Source organism: Cyprinus carpio, chromosome B25 (genome assembly GCF_018340385.1).
Source record: "Cyprinus carpio isolate SPL01 chromosome B25, ASM1834038v1, whole genome shotgun sequence".
Classification (NCBI taxonomy): domain Eukaryota; kingdom Metazoa; phylum Chordata; class Actinopteri; order Cypriniformes; family Cyprinidae; genus Cyprinus; species Cyprinus carpio.
This window is the reverse complement of record NC_056621.1, coordinates 4,978,965-4,986,460: the sequence shown is the minus strand read 5'-3', so window position 1 is coordinate 4,986,460 and position 7,496 is coordinate 4,978,965. Positions and strand designations below refer to the sequence as shown.

General features: G+C 38.4%; 1 pseudogene; it reads right to left on the bottom strand.

Annotated features, from left to right (window-relative positions):
- LOC109045640 overlaps nt 1-7,496 on the bottom strand; it is a 638,390-nt pseudogene that overhangs the window by 529,628 nt on the left and 101,266 nt on the right.

Sequence of the window (7,496 nt, the reverse complement as noted above, 5' to 3'; positions counted from 1 at the left end):
ATTCCCAAACTCTCTTCTCTTAGTTATGTTAAATGGGAAGTAATGATGGCCCTTAGTTTGGGGCATTGACTAAATCGGTGTCTTGACTTATGCAAACGTACAGAGGCTCTGTAATAAAACAGCAGATCAACGGAGATAAGGGAGTGCGTGCAACGTCGAAATAAAAGGTGAAACGGCGTTCACAGCTCTAAATGGTCACGCTACATTTACTTTACTTTTAGAGTGTTGTTAGTAGCATCTTAAAAGGAGAAGTCAAATCAGAAACCTGAATGGTCATGTCGTCACGTGTTCTGAAATTAAAAGGTTTTATAGCTATTTATTATTATTGATTTATTTAATTTTTTGCTGTCTTATGATCTGTAGTTATAAAAAACAATATTTAAGCTAATTATTTAAATTAACCATATAAAAAACCTAAATGCTGTGTTCATACATCAGCCCACGAGTTTCCGGTAAGTGAAACACCAAGATGCTTTTACACTGTCGTGCACTTCCTTTATTCGACTGATAAAACTAGATGTAAATTTATGGGTAATTTACAAACACGCTGCGGTTGAGCAGGTTGAATCTGTTTTCTGAGATCGTGAAGGAGCGTCTTCTGTTGGACCCGTGAAGATCTGAAAGCACCCTTACAAAAATAACCTACAGGATGTGCACTTGGTTTATAATTTAATAAAACAGCAAAATCGAGATCAGCTCGTTCATATCTTGGAAGTTGAATCATCTCTAACGCCCACGGCGCATTATTTTACACAAAACTGCTGACTTAAGAAATTATTATTACGTGGTTATTTGCTTACGTTGATATTTCAGGTGTTTTTCCCTTGAAATTTTAGAGGAGACCTAGCTTGGTGGCCACAGTTTTCATTCTAAGATAACCCACCTAACGTTACTTGCAAATAAAACCATAGAGAATAAATAACACATTCTGTCTTGCCATATGCTTCGTACGGTTTCTGGTAAGTGTGACTGCAGTTATGTTGTGTTTAATATGGCGAACTGGTTGGTACAGTGTTTAGTTACAGGCTTTAGTTTTGAGAAACGGAGAAAAGAAATAAAGGTTTACCTGATACGCATTTACCTTATACTTAATTTGTATTGACGTGATTTATTTATAATTAATTTTATCCATTGCACAGCGTTTTCTAATAGTTTGTTTCTCTTTAAATCATTAAAATAACCACTAGGAAGTTCTCCACATCCACATATTCATGACAGTTGGGCATGTTGTTATTATATTATCATCAGCTATTTGAAATCATACGCATGTGTGCGCGCGATCCGATCTCCTCTGAATGCTTGCTGATTATATTACACTTCAGATGTCTGAGAGAGCTTTCAGAGGATGTCTTTTAGTGCCCCAGTGGCCATCAGCCCCGGTCTCTCCTCAGCCGGACCGGACACACGGCGGCGGCGGAAGGAGGGAGGGGTCTGAGCCGCTCCGGGAAACTAGAGGCTCGTTGCAGCCTCCGCCGAGTGAAGTCAGGCTGTTTCCAGACCGCAATGGCTATGGGTCTTACCTCGAAAAAATCCTCTTCTAGAAACATCGGCGTGGAACGCAAGAATCTCATCACCGTCTGCAGGTAGTTTTATTGCATGACACACAGCGAACCACTGTCCACGCACACGAAGCGTGCCAATATACCAATGCCTAGGTAATTAAAACTGTCTTGAGGTGTATTTCTAATTGTATTTTTATTATATATTTTATTAATTAGAATATAGACCATAGGATATAGCACCTTTTTTATTTACTTTTTTTTTAAGCATTAAAGATGAGACCCTTTAAGGACGTCGGTCCCTTATTTCATACCAGCATCAATGACGTCATTATATCCATCCGACCATTTTCATGCTGTGCACTTGATAATCAGGCCAAAACCGCAATATGACCTTCTCCCTCACAGAGCCTTTCACAGGAATGTGATTGATTGATTGTTTTTTTTTTATAAATATGGGTTTGGCAAAATATTTTTTCTCAAATAAAGAAAACACTAATAAACAGAATCATGCATTAGCACTAATTTGTATGTGTTAAAGTCAATATAAAAATCTAAATTTGACCCTATTTACTTTCTTAATGCACGTTCCTGTTCTTTTGCGCATGATTCATCATCATTGCATGGAATGTAATCTCTTTATCTTAAAATAACTTTTTTTTCTTGATGTCATTTAGTCCATACATGCTATTGGATGTTAACCAATAAACAAAGAGATATCATATTGATTTCCCTTGCATTTACTGTAAATAATAATTAAAATGTCAAATGCAAGCCGGATTGTGTTTTAAACAAACTGTGTATGCATCAATTTTCTTCTGTGTTATTTTATTGATCAGCAAATCACACTAGAATGAATTTATTGTCAGCTTGGTTTCATTTGCATCATTCATTCAGTGTGCTAGTGGATAAGTCAGTTTACTAAATAAATCTCATCTGAACCTCAGTAATTAGTAACTTACAGTCTTAGTAGTTTACAGATGCTTCATCAATTCAGAAATTGAAAGCCGTTACACGGCTTAAAAAGTAAGGTTTTTTATTGGCATCAGTGGTTCCATGAAGAACCTTTAATGTCCATAGAACCTTTCAAATACAGAAAAGGTTCTTTATATTTTTAAAATGTGACCCTGGACCACGAAACCAGTCTGAAGTCGCACTGGGATATTTGTAGCAATAGCCAACAATGCATTTTATGGGTCACAATTATTGATTTTTCTTTTATGCCAGAAATCATTAGGATATTAAGTAAAGATCATGTTCCATTAAAATGTTTTGTATATTTCCTACTGCAAATATATAAATACTTAATTTTTGATTAGTAATATGCATTGCTAAGGACTTCATTTGGACAACTTTTCTCAATATTAATCAAAACAAAATATTTTTTTTGCACCCTCAGAGTCCAGATTTTCAAATAGTTCTATCTCGGCCAAATATTGTCCTATCCTAACAAACCATACATCAATGGATAGCTCATTTGTTCAGCTTTCAATTAAATCTCGTTCTTCTATGGCATCACTGTGAAAATCCCTTCTTAGAACTTTTACTTTGGGCACTGAGTTGGTTTCAAAAATCCCTTCTTAGAACTTTTACTTTGGGCACTGAGTTGGTTTCAAAAAAACACACTTTCGGAGCCTTTATTTTTAAGGGTGTATGTTTTCTAGCCATTATCAGGAGATCCATTATCAGGATCTTGACTCAACACTTATTGGATCTTGCAATGCAATGCACACTTTGTCCCAGCACACTGTGTGATGTGCGTTGGTGAGTCATGGCTGAAGCGTATGAGGCACACACTGAATTCCATCACTGCATTCAGTTCTGCAGGGCTGTGTGGGACTGCACCGGAGCTGCACTTTACCGGTCAGTTGGTACAGCACATTACGTGGGTGCTGAATAATTCATGTTTGGGGGCGCCCCAGGCATAGGGCCATGTACAGTTGCTAAATGGACACACAGAACACTGTCACTCCTGTTGGGACAGCAGCACCATTGTGTTGTCATAATGGAAATGCAGTCAAAGAGATGATTGTGATGTGGCGAGCTGTTGTGACATCATCATCCCCATCTTTTTGCCTGTTAGTATATAAGAATATGGGTTCTATAAGGGTTAATATTAATTTCTCCCAAAAAAAAAACAAAAAATGTATTTTGGGATTATATATGGAGAACAACATGAAAATAGATCTTCATTAATGTCAGCACATATTTATTAAGTATACAGCACCGTGGTTAGAACCAAACTTTCCAAGGTTCTACCATCTGGATGGCATAATGTAGGAATTGTTAAACACATGAAACGCATGCTATGCTAATGCGGTTTGGAAAAAATGAACAAGAAAGAATTACAAAAATGGACTTCAGACCTCACAGATTATTATAAACACAAAGACGCTTTTGTTGAAAAGGGCAAAGACCTTTCTCTCCTTCCCACATCTCTAGTATGGCCATGCAAGATCTGTTTGAAACATTTAAATGACAAGTTACACAGGACGAACAACTTGACGAAGAAAAAAAAAAAGATTTTTGAATCTTAATTAATGGCTGCTAGCAAAGAAATCTTGAACACTGCTTAATTGGATCGTGATTAGCTCAGATTACTCGGTGCTCTGAGAGAAACATAGCTAAAAGCTCCTGTGCTTCTCTCATTTGTCTTTTTCTCTGGTACATTGAGATCAGGAGACCATTATGTTTATTTCCTTCACTCTCAATCATCAAACCCTCACTCCCATTGTCATGTATCTCAGTTCTCAGTGAGATGCCCATTAATGAAAGTTGTTTTTTAGTCTTCAGCGACTTTTTAACCAGGTTGAAATGGTCAGGGACATGTTTGAATATGGCCCCTAAATCACATTGGGCAGTGTAGTCTTCATGTTAGATGATCTAAATGGCAAATCTAACCAATATAGTTCTCTAAAGCATCTTTGTTGAAACTGAGAGCTGTTGACATTGTGGAGAAGGGTTCTGACCAACAGAAACTGGTTATTTTCACTCCCCATAACCTACCCTCTTATCTCAAAAGCTGAGTTTGTTCTGCGCTAAGATCGAAACATTAGTGATGTTGCATTTCTGCTGCTTTTTTCAATGGTTACACACACTGTCTGGATCTCTGACATGCTATAACTATAGACAGTCAAACAGTTTACACAGTTTCAGTTTTTACACTCTACAAAACAAACAAATGTCAGTTTCAGAGGGGATAAATAAAGGTTTCAATGTAAGGGCACTCAAAATACGTTTACATGTTTGTCGGTTGTTTTTTACCAATGGGATACCTCGAATGCACTGTAAGTTGTTTTGGATAAAAGAGTATTCCAAACATTGTTTCCATGTAACAAGGCAAGAGCTCAGTACTTTGAACCATGAGATCTGTAACAGTGAATGGCAGTCACATCATCAGTGATAAAGGGCAAGTTTAAGCATGATGCAGTGTAAAACAGGGCATGATGACTGCCTCCCAGGTCAAAGTCGAGAGGGTAAGAGTTCCAGCGGTAAAAGAAAGGCTCTTGTTGATGTCCCCATGTCTTGACTTTCCAATATAATGGAAAGGCCAGTTTTGCTCATCTCCTTGAGAAAGTTTTCCAGACAGCTGACGCTAGTAATGTAAAGGTGTGGACTTCGATGATTCAAGAACTCTGCAAGGATGAGCATTTGAATTCAGTGTCAGTCTTTGTACAGTACAATCAACAGCTTTAGTTTTGTGTATGACTTTTCATCTGAAATGATATACAGAAGTCACTGTAGATGATGTCTTATGGGAATTGTTTTTTTTTTCTTTTTCAAAAGGACATAGTTGTCTTGATAATGTGTTTTATCTTAAATGAGCTTTTCTCTGTTTCTCTTAAAGGTGCTGGGGATCAGTGTTATTCAAACATCTTTAAAGGGTTTGGAATTGGGTATCAATTGCCATATTTTCATCTCCATCCTTAAGATCTAGTTCTCTGACCATCTGATTTCCTAGGAACATGTCAAAATCATATTTATTTTACCAAAACATGTCTTGGCACCAGCTCAGCGTCCTCTGACTGGTTCTTCCATGATCAACTTTAACCTTCTAACTCAGAACAATGAGGCTGAATGCACAAATACACAAAAAAAAATCATTTTCACTTACTTCACTTCCCAGCACATAACCGAACCCACCGAACTATCCTCCAGTTATAGTAAAAAAAAAATTATACTGTTTTCTTTAATATGTGTCACAGTCATTTGAATTCATATGAACTTTTTAAAAGTATTTTCAATCTGCAGTCTCTCTGGGGGGACTTTACTGAGCAATTATTGGATGGAAAGGGTGGTAAAGCTTATCCAGAATTAGCAGACAATGCTGGTACTGCCTACAAGATGGGTGATGGAAGTGGGGGTGAAAGAAGTTAATTAAAAAGTTCAAAAACAGAGAGTGGGAGGGAGATGTAGTGAAAGGATCATTGGTCAGGCTTGGGAGAGGAGGGGCAGAACTGGGAAATAGGGATGATTGATGGAAAGGGTATAGGAGAGAGGTACAAAAAACAATCTGGAGTTATCTGTAGGCTTTAAAAGCTGAGAACAATCCAGAACTGGGAGGTTATTCATAGTGTCTAGTCAAAAGTGCCTTGAAAAAACTTAACAAAATCTTAAGAACAAGTGCTATGAAGTTATATTTCATAGAAGGGTCTGGCTTTTTGGCCTGTTACCCGAGTGGGCGTGACCAAGGACACAAAAGCCATTTGTTAAGTGGCTGCACGTTTGTTTTTTTTCAGTGTCAAATCGTACCAAGACAGTCTTGCTGCCACATTCCTATATTAGCATTTTAGCCCTCACCCTGCTGACCCTGAGGGACATGCACGTCTTAATATTTACATTTACACATTGTACAGTTGTCAAACCATGTCATATACTTGTGTTTTTCACTGCCCTTGTGACCAGGCATTGTGTCCAATCAAGGTATTTGGTTGGCTGGTGTTGGGAGTTATCCATCCTGCAATGATTAGCATTGTTTCTCGGGGCATGGGATTGCCCTACCCCTTGTGGAAGACACCTCTTGGTTTATTCATAGAGCCAAAGAAAAAAAATCAAAACTCAAAAATCTTTGTTGTTTAAAGTATGCAAATCTAACTGGGTTGTCATTACAGTTGCACAAATTTTGCCCTGGTCAAATGACGAAGCAGTGAAAATTAAACAACTACAGGTGACTAGTTTTGGGATGGTGACTAAACTGAAATCCAAGCTGGTAAGATCAGTGATCATTGTCGAACCTTGGAATATTGATGTAACATAATGAAATATGTTAATTAGCACAGTTTAATGATGTTATACATAAGTAATTTTATTATTGCTACAGATAAAAGTCCATGGTATAACCATCATCCTTTGGAGTTGGATTCATTAATTACTAACCTGTATCCAGGATGTATTCCAGAGAAATCTTAGGTAAACAAAAAAGTGACTTGGTCCAAAAGGTAAAGTTTTTGTTTTGAATGGCAAAAATTTTTCAAGATGCAATAACTTATCTCCACCGAAGGTTCGCTCTGATGATGATGATGATGTATCCTCAGCTGTTGGTGATATATGCCTATGTTTTATTTTGTTCCCCAGCTTGGTGAATCTGTCCCCCCATCCCACTCCCAGCACTCTACACCCTCCCCAAAGACTTGGCCTAACTGCCCGTTAAAGAGTCTTCCTCTTGGGCATAAAAGCCTTTCGGAAGGATGTAGTCTTGGTGCCTCGGCTGAAAGAGGCACCACCCATGGAGATCTTCGTCTTGCCACTGGTGATGGTGGAAGAGCCCAGGGATGTTGTGCTCTTCCCACGGGAGATCGAAGAGTTTCCCCATCATGAGCTTGGTCTTGTCTCTCTTGATCGATGTGCTCCCCAGGTTGAGGGCCGTCTTGCCCTCTGTGAAACTGGTGTTACCCATGGCGGAACCGAAGGTGGTGGTGGAGAAGCTCCAGGAGGTCTCCTCCAGCAGCCAGCCTAGATGACCTGACCTGGAGCACGTTCAGGAGTTAAATTTTTCTC